Source organism: Dermacentor albipictus, chromosome 2 (assembly GCF_038994185.2).
Source record: "Dermacentor albipictus isolate Rhodes 1998 colony chromosome 2, USDA_Dalb.pri_finalv2, whole genome shotgun sequence".
In the NCBI taxonomy this organism is placed as follows: Eukaryota; Metazoa; Arthropoda; class Arachnida; order Ixodida; family Ixodidae; genus Dermacentor; species Dermacentor albipictus.
In genome coordinates, this window is record NC_091822.1 from 172,196,076 (window position 1) to 172,210,378 (window position 14,303).

General features: G+C 48.1%; 1 protein-coding gene across 7 annotated transcripts in view; it reads right to left on the reverse strand.

Moving 5' to 3' along the window:
- LOC139056301 (uncharacterized) overlaps positions 1–14,303 on the reverse strand; it is a 447,952-nt gene that overhangs the window by 207,470 nt on the left and 226,179 nt on the right. The gene's annotated exons all lie outside the window — the stretch shown is intronic.

Sequence of the window (14,303 nt, forward strand, 5' to 3'; positions counted from 1 at the left end):
ACGAACGCGCTTCTATACAATTCTACAAAGGACGTGTCCCATTCTACATATTACCACTGTCATGACGGTAACTGATATATATCGTCAGAAGACGACAACGATGAAGTGTGCGTGCGAAGGAGCCGGCGGCTTTTGGCACGAGCGCGCCTCACGGAACGAACGCCTAGCCAGTGCTGGCTCATACGCCGGAAGCAGTGTCTGCTATACTATGTGCCTGTTTCCTGGACTTAATAAATCGTCGGCAGCCAGCCACGGCTGTAGCGAAGTAATAATGGTAGCGACTGGTTCACTGGGCCCACTGCGTGATCCGTAGCAGTCTCGTTCTTGTATATGTCTACTTCAGAGCAACTACACTGCGCTGACGATTTCAGTGGTGCACCCTCTAAGGACCATCGATTGGCGCCAGATCCGCGCTGTACGTAACCGATAGTGCGAAGCTATCAGTTTTTCGAATCACGTGAACAGCTTCGATGTCAGAAGTGCGACCGTGAAGTGTGTGCAGTCACTGATCGAGAGGGCGGGGGCCTGTTTCAGTTTTTCACGTTGTAAGCGACTTTCACACTCGGCGTCTCGGTTTACTTTTGATTTCATTTGCGCTTCTGTTGCCGTCTTACTTATATATATAACAGGTCGGGGGGAAGGTAGTGCACAGAAAAGGACTTCGCTTGGCGATGGGAGTTCCAACGGCGGCTTCAAACAAGAAAGTCACTAATCAGGCATTCCGCCTCTTGGCATCTCAGGCCTTGCTGACGCAGCTATTAAGGCTGGGCGAGTCACGCGCAGGCACGGCGCATCTCCGGCGGCTAAGAGCAAGAACTCGCTCACATTTCCATGCGGCGCTGAATACCTTCCGACTTTTACGATTGGAATGGCCTAAACGAAGTCGCCTTGACCCGCCATGGTCTTTCTCGGATGTTACCTGCAGCCTCAATGTACCCCACCTACCTACGAAACGCACCATTTCAACTGCCGAAGCCAAGTTTATTGGGCTGGACCATTTGAGCACTGTGTTTCAAAGCAATCTACAAGCGTACACCGATGGTTCGGTGTGCGCACAAACAGATAGCTGCGTAGCGGCATTCTGCATACCATCCCTTGATGTGTCATGGTCTGGCCGACTGGATCGCGTAGTTTCTTCTACAGCAGTAGAAAGCGCCGCAATCACCGCGGCTTTGCGGAAACTACGGGCCTTTTCTGCACGAGATGTCGTGGTGCTGACGGATTCCAATTCAGCATTACAGAGATCACATCGGGGCCTACCTCTAGAGAAATTTACGAGGCACTCTCTGGCACTGATTGACGACCTAACGAGCAAAGGATTTAACATAAGGTTTCAGTGGATTCCATCACACGTAGGAATTGATGGAAACGAGGAAGCTGACGCCCTTGCACGCCTAGCGCTGACATGTGTCCCAAAAGTAAAAGCTCCAAAAGCTTTTCAAAACCCTAAGGGTGCAATCCGCCTTCACTTTAGAGAGATGCACAAGAATCCACACGAATCCTGTGTGACTCGTGGATTTACACGCGAACAAGCGACGCTTTTATACCGCATCAGGACCGACTCCGCGTACACCCCAGCTTGGTTATTCAAGACTGGGCTTCGCGCTTCCCCACTCTGTGTTTTTTGTGGTGACATTGGCGACATCGAACATTTCATTTGGCTATGCCCACAGTTTGACACAGAAAGAAAAGCGATGGTCGACAACCTACAAAAGAGCGGTCTTACGCACAGGACCTTTGAAGACGTTTTCCCCGGAGGGCCCGCGGCATTCAGGAAGAGACCGCAACGACTGCTGATAGCCTACCTGCGAGACACGGGGCTCATCGACACCTGGTGACACACGCCTGATCTCAACTCGAAGGAGGATCAGGCGGAACAATTGCCGGCTATGTATGCCAGGCTAACTCCACCTGCTTCAACATCACCACCACCACCACCATACTTTCACTTTAAAATAAATATAAAATAAAACAAAAACCTGACAACAACGAGTGTGAATCCCTGTGCATAAGCGTCACCTTAATATTTTGGGCCCATGTCAGGGCAATAATGAAGCGTTTCACAGCGACCAGATCGCCGAGGGTCGAATCTTAACTGAAACGCACATAGCCGGTTGAAAGGGGTGAGAAGCATCATATATAAAGCAACTACACGGGCGCATTGAATCTCAGGCGAAATGAGCGGGTGGGGGTGGGGGGGTGGGGGGGGGGGGTAGTCGGTACATTCGCGAAGTGGAGTGCGCTGAAATGGGACCACTGCTCCGAAGGTCTCATAGCCTGCCACAAGTGCTGGCATTGTTAGCCATACGCGAGGACTCCTATATTGTAAGTAATTGAGCCCGCATTTCTACGTGCTCCCGGCGCGGGGCAACCTGGTGCTTTTGTTTTCCTCAATTCGCCAACTTCGCACAGCTATATTTCATCCACTGTGCTCGGATGGAAGTCTGAGTAGCGCGATATGCCCGTGTTTTCTTAACATGATTAAGTGAGATGGCTATGAAAGAGTTGCCTGTAGATGACAAAGTGCTGGAGAAGTGTAGCGAGAAATTGTATGCTATAGTATGGGGCAACGCTCAACTACAAAGGCTGCAATTCATTTTTTTTGTGACGTGCGTTGTTCTCCAAGCGCGTAGAAAGCCTTATGTAGGATACGGTTCGGTTGCTGGCACGCTTTGATCTGTGATTCACCGATTAATGAATGTCCGCTCTCTTTGTAGTCGCACAACGGACTCAAACTCTGTGAGACGCAGTTATAAAACACAGTACATTCAATGATTGAACGAAATGGACGCGTTGCGTGTAGTGAAGCTGAGGGCCGAGTGTGGATATCGTGTGAGCTCTGCGCAGGATAGCTCAGAGTTGAGGCGTATAGGCAGTATTGGAGCTTGAAGGGGCGTGAGCGTGGCACGAGAGGCGTTAGTCATTAAGGGACTAATGAGAGCTATTTCTCTCTCGCCCTCTCCCTTGTAGCTCAATTTATTTTTGCATAATATCTCAACGCAGAAAGCAGTAAGGTCATCTCTTCGCTGCGCATGAACTATGCAGTCGCTACTACATACTCGCAGTAAGGCTTTATGGGAGATTCAGAAAAAGTAAAGCAGAATATTTGGATGAGATGAAGAATATTTACTGCTGTGGCAATGTGTATTGCCCACACCCGATGATAACAACATAATCATGATGCTTTCTTTTGTCCTATTTCCTTTACATCGTGTCTATAAAGGGCCGCAAAAATCCGCTGAGTTGAGGTTAGTGCCGCAATGCTCTAATTGCTTACCGGGCGAGCGACTTGAATGATCATGGTCTGAGCACCTTTTACCGTGAAAATGATATTGAGTCTAGCACCCATGAATGCACGCGCAGACAGCGTTCTTCCTCTCCTTTCTCTCTTTTCAGTTCTTAATCTCCTTTTCCCAGCTTAAGATAACAAAATCAAACATGCGCATGGATAATTTCACTGCCCACGTTGTCTTTCCTTCACTCGTGCCTTCTTTTCCCGATACACGTAGCACAACTCAAACTTCCAATCTTCCTCTACTTGGCGTACTTTTTCAGAATTGAATTGGGCCTCTCTTCAAGCAAAACGAGTTTGATCACGGCGTCTAAAGAAGGCAAGACTTTGGTTCGGGCTAGCGGGTTGACAGTTAGCTGGGGACAACGTTGCGTGAAAGGACAGGGACAAAGAAGGCACTGTACACTGGACGAGCGCTGACTTACGACTGAAATGAAATTGCATCCAAATGCTTTTTAATTTCAGCGTAGTACCATATCACATCACCACACGCAGTATGTCGCCTCAGATTACCCCGAAGCTTATTGTACCTTAACACGCTATCATTTCACACCAGCTTCATTATAACTTGTGCGGTTCCGCAAGAATTTATTCGCTAGAACTAAAACACAACAAAATCAACAAAATTCTCGTTCAAAAAAAAAAGAAGAAAGGGACAAAAGCTCTTAAAGTGACATCATCGGCTTTTCTATTCCCGAATGCGGCATCCGGTATTGCGATATAGCTGCTATGATAGTACCCTTACATATACACATTGCTGCTCAGCTGTAACAACACAGAGAAAGTAAAGAAAAGTAGGGTGCTAAAGTAAAGGCTGCATCTCTGTCATTTTCCCTGCAGTAGTTACAATAACTGCAACCGCGAAAACTTTCTTGAACAAAGTGCCTAGAAACGCTGATGAGGAACTAAAGCATTTGTGTATATGCGGTTTGAATTCCTATACAATATATGTTTGTTTACGTCGTACACCGGAATAATCAGCTCACTCGATAGGGGATAAAACCAGAGGCGGCTAATTAGTGGGATTAAGTGCGCCTGATGGCATTCACAAGCACGCGCGTCTTTCGCACGGCACGGAAGAGAATGCAAAGCACACGAGTGCCGCGCGGTCTTGGAACGAGACAACAAACAATCCAGGCAAGTGCTTCCGTGCAAGCCCTAAGGAACAGCGTGGATCTGCCTTCGCGCTCTGCCGCGCAATTTGCATGCAGCACGCGCGAACGCTGCACGTGAGTGGGCGAAAGTCATTCTGTTTACTGGGAAGTCGCACAAGCCCAACGTCTTCTGCGCTAACGCGCGTGGGTTAAGTACGAAGAGTTCAGGTGCATCTAGCAAAACGCTGTACAGCTTGCCTACTTTTCAGGCAGGGCACTCTGTGAATGCGTAAGCGGATGCCTAAACCGATAGTATATTGGCACTATGGACAAAGTTGTAGCTATCGGAGTTGTACATCTGCTCGAGAGTGTACAAACCGATAGAGCGCAGAAAACGATCACTAATGGCCAATGGGACGAGTTAGAAATGCAAATTTTCTGCTGGTGCTGAGATGGCTTAAGTAAGAGGAAACTGACACCCGAACTGCGGGGTTTGGGACGCGATGAAGCCGATAATGGCAGACAGTTTTCTCGCTTAAGAAAGCAAAAACATCGTAGCCAGTTCCGTAGTGGTACGAAGAGAGATACCTCTGGCTTTCATTCATGAGTGTTTTAGAAGCCACGACAAATTGCAGCTTTTCTGTGCTCCTGAAATGGCGAAAAAACTTGGAAGGATGTTTTCTCGGGTCATTAAAAGCGGAGAAATGTAGTCGTGTTGTCAGAGATTACATATGGCTTGAAAACACGCCTAATGGGTATGCCGTTTCAGAAGTTTGAGACAGCAGGCATCGAGAAAGAAGTTCATGACCAGATGGATAGTCAGTAATATCGCGTACGAGTTTAGAATAAGGCTCAACTTTCACTGCGCATTAGGCTGTGCTCATTTGATCAAACTTATGCCGGTTGATTTATTGCCGACGGGTATGTTTTAAGAAACTATACCTAGGAGGGCCAGCCATCGGGCTTCGAGGATGCCGTAGCGGAGGACTCCGGAATAATTTGGACCATCCGGCGTGATTAACGTGCACCGAAATCTAAGTACACGCATGCTTTCGCATTTCGCCCCCATCGAGATGCGGCCGCCCTAGCCGGGATTCGATCACGCAACCTCGTGCTTAGAAGCCCAGCAACATAGCCACTTAGCAACCAGGGCGGGTAGCGAAGGACGAATGAGCGAAAGCAGAGCGTTGTGGCAGATGAAAGGCGGTAATAGCGAAGAGGGCGCGAGGAGGAAACGGAGGAGGAGGAGGGTGTGGCGAAATCGTGAGAAGGAAATCGTATTCTGCGGGCTCCGCAGCGGAGATGGCTACGAGATGGCGCCAGAGTAGCGCGCGTCGTCTTGAAGGCCTGTCTGTGGCGGCTGCTGTAAATCGCGCCCTCACGTCACCCACGCGCTGCCTCTCGTGATCGCCAAACTAAGAGGCAGTTGCGCCACACTTCGCTCTGTTAGCAACGAGCCGCACGATATGAATTGTCCACTCCAGCTAATATATCGCGAAATTAAAACACCTATAGAGCTGCGCTCAAATTTCGCATTAGGGAGTACCGTAATCGTTGGTGAATTTTTTTTACTAACAAGACGACTGAATACAAAGCATAAATTTTGTCAGTTTATATGGCAACCAAATAGCAGAAATAACAGATTCCCGGTGCTCATGCACCTAAGCAAGGATTTTTCGCTTATGCCTTTCTCTTGGCAGCAAGTGTCTATTCTGAACAAGCGCACTAATCCGGATGTCGAACTAAAAATTTATTTGAATAAGCGAGCCTTTCCCGTGGTGTCTTCAAAGGCCTCCCCCCTCAATCCTAAGAACCGTTACTTCTGCGAACTGTCATTCGAGACAAAATTCTGCTTCCAAAAAATAGCCGCCTAAGCTACCGCGAAACACTGTGCAGGCAAAATATAAGAACGGTATTTTCCTCATAGTACAGATTCTTGCTGAAGAATCACGTGTGCTTGGCACCAGTGTGTGGGGTTACGGTCAAAAGGGAACAACTACGGCTCCTGCGGCGTGACTTCAAAGTCGAAGGAGCACGACGCATAAAGGCAAGTATTTCGCTAAGAAAACTAAATCAACGACCCAGGAGTGTCTGGAAGGAAAGCTGCTTTTTCATGAAGAACAGAGAGTTCTCTAGCGAATCAAGAGGAATGCTTTTTGCGCGGCGAAACTCCTATATCCTACGTATTCCATTACAATAGAAGTGCGGAGATGATTTCATTTGAAAGGCGCTGAATGGATTCGAAGGAATCTTCAAAATTATAACAACGAAAAATAAATTATTATATTATTGGCTCTTTGGAACACATTGTTAATTTATGTCCTCAAAACATTACTTTTTTTCTGTTCCGTGTAATTGCTAAATATGATCGATGCTTCACGGATAATGATACTGCGTGACTTCTCGTCAGAAACAAGTGATGTAATTTCGCGGTGCTTCATTATACTATGCTTCTAGCACTACTTTCCGACTTTCACCAAGAGTAAATACAACATTTACATATATCTTTAAGGCGACAGTTTTATAATTCCTACATTTTTTACTGCCATTGGGGAATGGTTCCTAGTTTCTTCTCTTCTTTTCTTCGCTCCTCGTCGCGATAAGAAGATTCTGACTCTCGAGACAGTGTTCGCTGCAAACTTTCGAATAATAAGAGGAACGTGAATCGAAGAAGGTGGCGCGCGCACGCGACTGCAGAATGCAGCTTCCAGTTTGACGAAGAGCACTAGAAACGTGCAAAGGCCCTTCGGCTGGCTCTTGGCGCTCGGCACGCAAAGCTCCTTCGAGAAAATACGGAAAAGGGTGGCCACGTCAAAACAATGTCAGCGCTTTCTGCGAAGAAAAACCTTCGACGCCGAGATAACAGTACAAAATATTTAGAAAAGTAAGTAAAAGACAGAAAGGCGTAAGAACGCGTCTCCCGAGGTGACTTTGCGCACACTGCCAGTACTGCCAAGAGGCTTCTCGACCGGGGCCGGGTGTCCTCCTCGCCACATCGAGAGTCACACACCGGAGCGTGGGACTTGCGAAATATTGCTCGCTGCATACGAGACGAACAACGCGTTCGTCACTCAAGTTCTTCGGGCCTGGCGGGCTTTGGTTGTTTCTGCTCTCTCGAAGGGTCCCCTAACGTCGTTGCTCCTTTATTTCGATTTTTCACGTTCTCTGCGAGACTTGTTTTTCCTGCTACTACGCGACTCGTGTTTTATGCAGCGGATCAAGGTGTCTGCCAGGGCTCCACTTTCTTTAGTTCTCCTCGCCCCCTCGATGTTTGGTCAGTCAATTTTCTTTTCCGTTTTATTTTACATTGACGGGGCGTGTGTTACCTTCTTCCGCTTTTTCAAAAGTTTATCGGCAACCTTACGCTTGCCTTGGGGTAATCAGACTTAAGAGCACCTCTGCTGTTTCCCAGGGCTGAAAAGTTTCGCCAGCATGGGCGGAACATTATTTGTAAAGAGAAGCTGTTTGCGCCGACAATTTTTATCCTCTACCAAACTTTTGTTTCTATAGGTAGTTGGCTGCTTCTTGCGAAAACGGTGGATGGACCTGTTCGTTAACCTGTCTGATTGATTTCATTTGATATTGTTTATATATATATATATATATATATATATATATATATATATATATATATATATATAACAATTTTGCTCCGCTCGACATCAGACGTCAAAATTGAATTGCGTCGTACGTACATCTACAGGTATGATTATTTTCCTTAGTAGCCTTCTTTTACGGTCATGTAGAGTTAGAATCTCTGTTTGTTTTCTGGTATTGGTTCACACTCGATAAATCCAACACTGCTTTTATGTTGTTGTAAAACTTTTTTTTATTTCTCTAAATATTTTAGCAGACGCCTCTTTCTGTCCCCCCTGCAATCTTTTCACACGCCACTATCTCATCTGTAAAGCGATTGTACATTGGAAGCCATGTGTTTAGAGAGAGAGAGAAAATAATGTAGAGAAAGGCAGGGAGGTTAACCAGAGGTAGTTCCGGTTGGCTACCCTGCGCAGGGGGAAGGGTTAAGAGGGATAAAAAGAGAAACAGAGTAGAAGGGGGAGATAGAAAGAAAGGGAGACAAGCACGAACAAAGCGCGTACACTACAGAGCGGTAGGGGGCGGCATTCTTAGAGTCTGTCGTGAAGCCCCGTGGACCGCAAGAACCTTACTAGCGCGAGTAGGGCCTTCAACGCGGATGTTCTTTCGGAGCATTGGCCTAAAGCTTTTAGTTCTGAAATTGGACGATTGTCCAACTGGTCCAGCACTCTGCACATCACTTGTCTCTCAGCACTGTATCGCGGGCAGACACAGATAATGTGTGCGAGCGTCTCGTCGATGTTACATGTGTCGCACGTGGGGCTGTTGGCCATTCCTATGAGGAAAGCATAGGCGTTTGTAAAGGCAACGCCTAGCCACAGACGGTAGAGCATAGTCTGGTCACGTCGGGGTAATCCAGGCGGGAGGTGCATCCGTATGTCCGGAGACAACGAACGCAACCGACACATTGTGAAAACATTCGGGTCCCACAGGGGCAAAGTACACTCACGGGTCATCAATCGCAGCTGAGCCGCAGCGTCTGTTCGCGAAAGCGGAATGGAGACTCGTTGACCACTTTCATGTGCAGAACGGGCGGCTTCGTCGGCGTGGTCATTCCCGCTGATGTTACAAGCCACTGAAAGATTATGTTGTGTCCCTTGTCATAGCTTTGGTGATATATGTGCCGGATTTCTGAGGCCAGTTGTTCATTGGGTCCGTGGCGCATTGGGCTTCGTATGCACTGAAGGGCTGCCTTGGAGTCACTAAAGACTGTCCATTGTTGCGGTGGCTTCTGCTTAATGAAATCAAGTGCAGCACGGAGCGCCGCGAGTTCTGCACCCGTCGATGTGGTCACACATGAAGTTCTTAATTTGATTTCCTCAGATTGTGCTGGGAATATGACTGCAGCAGCAGAGCTGTTGAGTTTTACTGAACCGTCCGTGTATACATGTTGGCGGAATCTGTGCACGTTGTGAATGTGCTACAAAGTTGCTTGTTTCAAAGCTTGCAATGGCGCTCCAGCTTTCTTTCTGATTCCTGGAATTGTCAGTTCAACTTGCGGCCGGTGCAGACACCACAATGGATCTGACAATCGTGCAGCGGGCGTAAATCCTGATGGCAAGTACGATTGATGTCTTTGAATAGTTTTAGCAAAGGTTGAAAGTGGCCTCTTTGCTGGCAAGCAAGCAAGATGGTGTGAGGGAATCCGAGTCAGGTGTCGGATGTGCGCTCTCAGGACATCTGTATCAATGTATACTGTCAAAGGAGCGTCTCTGGCTATGGCCACTGTCGCAATCGATGACGTAGTTTTGGGAAGACCGAGACAAGTCCTGAGTGCTTGGGCTTGCACGCTCTGTAGTTTGCGAATATTCGTGGTGCAAGTATTTCCTATTACAGGTAAGCTGTACCGCAGGAAGCCCAAAAACAGTGCTTTATATAGTTGCAACATTGATGGTACTTGTGCGCCCCAGGACTTGCCGCCGAGAAACGCAAGAAGGTCCACAATGGCGGCCAAACGCTTTGCCATGTACGAGATGTGAGGGCTCCAAGACAAGTCTCTATCAATGATGACGCCAAGAAAGCGGTGCGTTCGTCTATATTGTATAATTTGGTCATTAATCCGCAAAGCATACGGGGCCATCGATTTGGGAGTAAAAGCAACCAGTGCACATTTCTCAGCGGAAAGCTCCAGGCCTTGTCTTCTTAGGTATCTTGACACAACTGTTGAGGCTTTCTGAAGTCGTGCGCGAACTTGTACACGTGTCACGCCTGAAGCCCATATGCAAATGTCGTCTGCATATACGGAGAGTTGTAGGGTTCGCGGTAACGAATCAGCGAGACCAACGAGCACCAGGTTGAAAAGGGTAGGGCTGAGTACTCCGCCTTGCGGTACACCACGACTGGTATAGCTAGATGGCGTTGGTCCATCTTCAGTCAAAATAAAGAAAGATCTTCCATTCAAATAGTTGCATATCCAGCAAAAGGTGCGTCCACCAATCCCTACAGCTTCTAAGGCGTCCAGAATTGCATGATGATCTACATTGTCGTACGCACCTTTAACATCAAGGAATAAGGCCGCAGTGATGCGTTTCAGGTGTTTCTGGTATTGTACGTATGTTACCAGGTCGATAACGCTATCTATTGACGAGCGGCCACGTCGAAAACCAGCCATTACCTCTGGATAGACGTTGTAAAATTCCAGGTACCATTCTAACCGTGTAAGGATCATTCTCTCCATTACCTTGCCGACACAGCTGGCCAGTGCTATTGGACGGTAAGATGACAATTCCAACGGGGATTTGCCAGCCTTGAGGAGAGGAACAAGCCGACTGGATTTCCACGTTGTAGGGACCAGGCCGTCACGCCATGATGAGTTGTATAGGCCAAGAAGGGCATCTCTGGCCTCCTGACCAAGGTTTGCAAGTGCAGAGTATGTGATGCCGTCGTGTCCTGGTGACGAAGATCGCCTGCACCCAGCAAGTGCGGCCTCCAGTTCTTCGATGGAGAAAGCAGCGTCCATACGAGGATCTCGGGAGCAAGGGGGCACTATGGGAATAGGTGCGCAAGGTGAGTGCGTGAGCGCCGGACCCGCGATCCTTGCGCAGTAATCTTCGGCTACCTCGACTTCTCGGCGTCCTTGATGTAGGGCTAAAGACTTAAATGGACGACGCTGTTGAGGAGCACTGCGAAGTCCACGGATTGTTCTCCAGACAACCGACAGAGGTTTACGCGGGTCGAGAGACTCACAAAACGATTTCCAGTGTTGATTTTGCAGTGCAGCAAGGCGACGCCGAATTTTCTTTTGAATGCGTCTGGCCTCTCTAAGGTCGTATAATGATTTAGTCCGCCTGTACCGTCGCTCCGCTCACCGGCGGATTGCACGGAGGCTCTGTATTTCCGAATCAAAATCTGTGTATTTCTCTAATGGCCGATATGAGCGCATGGCATCCTGCATAGCCTTGGCGATCTCAAATTCTAGTGTGGATGAAATGCCTTCGTGGCATGCGTCTTCCATAAGTGATTTAAACACGGGCCAATCTATTGTTCGTATAAAATTTGATGGAACGGATTTGGTGAGGCCTTTTATCTTCAGGTAGGTAGGAATGTGGTCGCTGCCGTGCGTTTCTATATCTGCGAACCAATGGACGCAGCGAGTGAGGCACCGCGAAACAAACGCTAAGTCTAAACAACTACTGTATGTCTGTCCGCGCAGAAACGTGGGACTGCCATCATTTAGACAACAAAGTTCATGGTCGCAAGCAAAGGACACGAGGTTTCTTCCTTTGGAATTGATCTTGTTGCTTCCCCAAAGTGAATGATGCGCGTTGAAGTCCCCAACAACAATCCATGGACCAGGTGTCGTATCTATAATGTCACTCAGTCTCTGCCTATCGAAACGACTTGATGGAGAAAGGTAAGCGCCCACTAAAGTAAACGCAAGTTTTTGTTTTTTCACGGTCAAACACACATACTGATTAGTGTCATGTGGCCGCACTGGATGAACAACATAAGTCAGGTCACACCGTATGTAGATGGTCACTTTGCTAATGTCAGTACAAGTCGATGACACATAAGGTTCGTAGCCTGAGATCCGGACGGGTTTCTGTAGCTTCGGTTCACAGATGACAACGATGGGGAATCGATTGGTGAAAACGTAATGGCGAAAATCACTCCGAGATTTCAGGCCGCGGGCATTCCATTGCATAATAGATGCTTCCTTGACTTGTCTGAAGAACGGCTGACGCGGTAGAGCCATTGTGCTTGCTACTCGAGGCTCGCAAGAACCGGATCCAGGCCGTCCAGCACTTGTAGTGCACCTCGAGCAGATGGCGTCTGCATGTCGTTTATCAACACGCGAATGACCTTCATTAGAGATTTTATTAAGGCGATAACTTGTTTGTTTTGACTGCGCACCTGATCGGAGCCCTCATTGGTTCGTCGGTAGTCCACCGTCGACCTTTGCTGGGCTGGAGGACTTAATGTCGGAAGTGCAGGCCAGTCGTTTGCAGTAGAGGTATTCACTGCGTCATCAGACACCGTGTTGGTAGTGTGGGTGAGCGCCTTGGGAGCACCAGCCTCAGGAAGTATCGTCTGTCTTGCGACGGTATCAGTATTTCTGGACGAAGATCGTCTACGGCGACGGTGGACACTACGCCGTCGTACTTTGGCGGCGGCCTCTCTGTGAGTTGAGTTGTCTCTCACCATTTGTTTTAGGACTTTCCGCTCTGTCTTGTGTCTCGGGCAGTCTTTCGACGACGCTTCATGGGGACCAGAGCAATTGGCACATTTGAAGTGAGTCGCACGGCAAGCATCTGCGCTGTGCTGCTCAGAGCATCTTGCGCACACGGTCGCATTTTTGCATATGCCGCTGACATGCCCGATCTTCAAACAATTGCGACATTGAAGTGGTCTTGGAACGAACGGTCGCACTTGATGACGAAAAAATCCAACTTTCACGTGGGACGGCAAGCTACTTCCCTTGAAAGTTATCCTCACACAGCGTGAATCTCCTAGGCGACGGATTTCAATAATAGGCACATCTGCTGTGGCGGGCTTGACCAAAATAGGCAGATCGTTGTCGTCGATTGACTCGTCGACATCATAAATCACACCTGATATAGTATTGCTGTCCTGTGGTATTATGGTGCGAACATTTATCTTGCCCAGCATTTTCACTGTATTCAAGATATCCAATGCTGCTCTGTTCTTTACGTCAACCGCGAGAATGTTCTTACGGGTGTTAATTCTCATATCCGTGATCTCATTTGGAACAAGAGCCTCTAGTGTTACAGATACGGCTTGCCTGTTTAGCCGATTCAGGTTGTCGGTCGGCGTCTCGGGTAAGAAGAGGATGGTATGAGCCGCGTCATGGGCCTTTGCTGCCGCCGTCGTCCTTGCTGAAGACGAGGAGGCAGTGACGATTCTCCTCTTTCCTTTTTTCCTCACAACGGTCAAGTAGTCGCCGTCATCCGACAGATCTTCTTCTGAAGCAGAGTAGTACAGCAAGGTGTCCTCGCTGCCCGTGTCGCTCATCAGGTGATTGCGCTTCCTCGGAGCGCTCGACGCTGTGCCGTCGGTCTCCTCCGGACGTCTAGCTGACTCCGCTTCCATCGCCGAAGGTCTCGGAAGCGGCGCCTCCCGAAAATACGCAAAAATACTCGCAAAATGAGAGCAGTAGAAAACGGGGTTCCACACAAGAGCCACTTCTTCGTCTTCTTCGTCTTCATGTGTTTACATGTCTGAATGCTCTTACCAGGTACGTTTAATCTCAGTCCTATTGCGACGTTTTGAAAATTTGAGACATCCTGGTGAAGCACGAAGTTGGGATGAATTTCGGGCCGAACGTCATTTCTGTGACGCGGAAGATGAGTTCTTTGTTCATCCCTGGCCCTGTATTTGTGCCGTCGTTTCTACTATCTGTGTTTGCTTGGATTATAAAGCTAAAAAAAATAAACAGAATCGATCTTCCGTCTTCTTTTTCTGCACCAGTACGCGCATCTCACTGCACCGAACTCGGCGTTTCTTTTTTCTGAAGAAGCAGGTCGAATTCACACGGTAACGTCAGCCCCCTGTAAGTAAGGCTCATAGCCAAATCTTGTTTTCGCACCAACCATTCTAGGCCCTCCGACTCGCCGACGTAATCGGGCTTCGAACGGCCGGCTGATGGTACTGTAGATGAGATTACAGGTTCGGTACGACAGGAACAAGTGACGGTAATTCTATTAATCAACAAAATGTGTTTTTCGTGCTCTGTAAACAGGATTACGAGCCTGATGCTGCAAGAACAAATTACGACAATCGTACAAATCATTCAGGGCTATTTAGCTTATAAGCATCTGTGCTTGTTTCTGAAATCCTTCGAGCAGAAAAAGTAATTGAGG